This window comes from Seriola lalandi, unplaced genomic scaffold (genome assembly GCF_002814215.2).
Source record: "Seriola lalandi dorsalis isolate HSWRI2012SDOR001 ecotype SW California unplaced genomic scaffold, Sedor1 jcf7180002038728, whole genome shotgun sequence".
Classification (NCBI taxonomy): domain Eukaryota; kingdom Metazoa; phylum Chordata; class Actinopteri; order Carangiformes; family Carangidae; genus Seriola; species Seriola lalandi.
The window spans coordinates 1-640 of NW_019509304.1; the positions used below are offsets into that span (position 1 = coordinate 1).

A 640-nucleotide genomic window follows, 5' to 3' on the forward strand; every position below is an offset into this window, starting at 1 on the left:
CAGCCACATAAATGGGAACACCAAAGAGCTAAATATCATGCATCAACTGGAGATTTATCATCAATACAGAGTTGAAAAGTCCCTTCAGAGACCAACAAAAATTGCCACAGCTGACTGTATTTCAAGTCATCCAGGCGGGGTATTGGGTTAAGTTTTCAACTAGCAATAATCACGTCTCAGCAGAACTTCACAGACTATGAAATTGCCCCTGCGAAAGAGTAAAGAGAGCAACTACCAGTTTACAAATGGAGCTGGTGCAACACTCACAACACACGTGGTGCACTTCTCATCCCTAGCATTTTTTGTTTACGGCAAACCCCGCCTCTTCCGGGCAACAGCAGTCATGGGCGTATTAGTTCAATGCAGAATACAACTTCCACTTACTTGGGTTATAAGCGATGACCCAGAGCTGCAATACTTTAGACGCTGCCATGTAACGTTTTGTCTTTTTTGTGTGTGTGTGTGTGTGTGTGTGTGTGTTATATTGTTTGAACACATTTCCATATCAAATTTTAAGTCAAACCACCAACAATGCTCAAAAATCCACCTAGACATAGTCACATATATACAGCAATAGAAAAATGTGGTCAGGTTGGGTCCAGATATTTCAAAAAGTGACCCTACCGGTCTTCCCATTTAT

The 640-nt window shown here is 41.6% G+C and overlaps 1 non-coding gene across 1 annotated transcript; it reads right to left on the reverse strand.

The window, feature by feature from the left end:
- Window positions 1–79: 79 nt before the first annotated feature.
- Window positions 80–220, reverse strand: LOC111648428 (U4 spliceosomal RNA). Its single transcript, XR_002760121.1, has one exon. It is a non-coding gene; the product is annotated as a U4 spliceosomal RNA (small nuclear RNA).
- Between the last annotated feature and the right edge of the window lie 420 nt (window positions 221–640).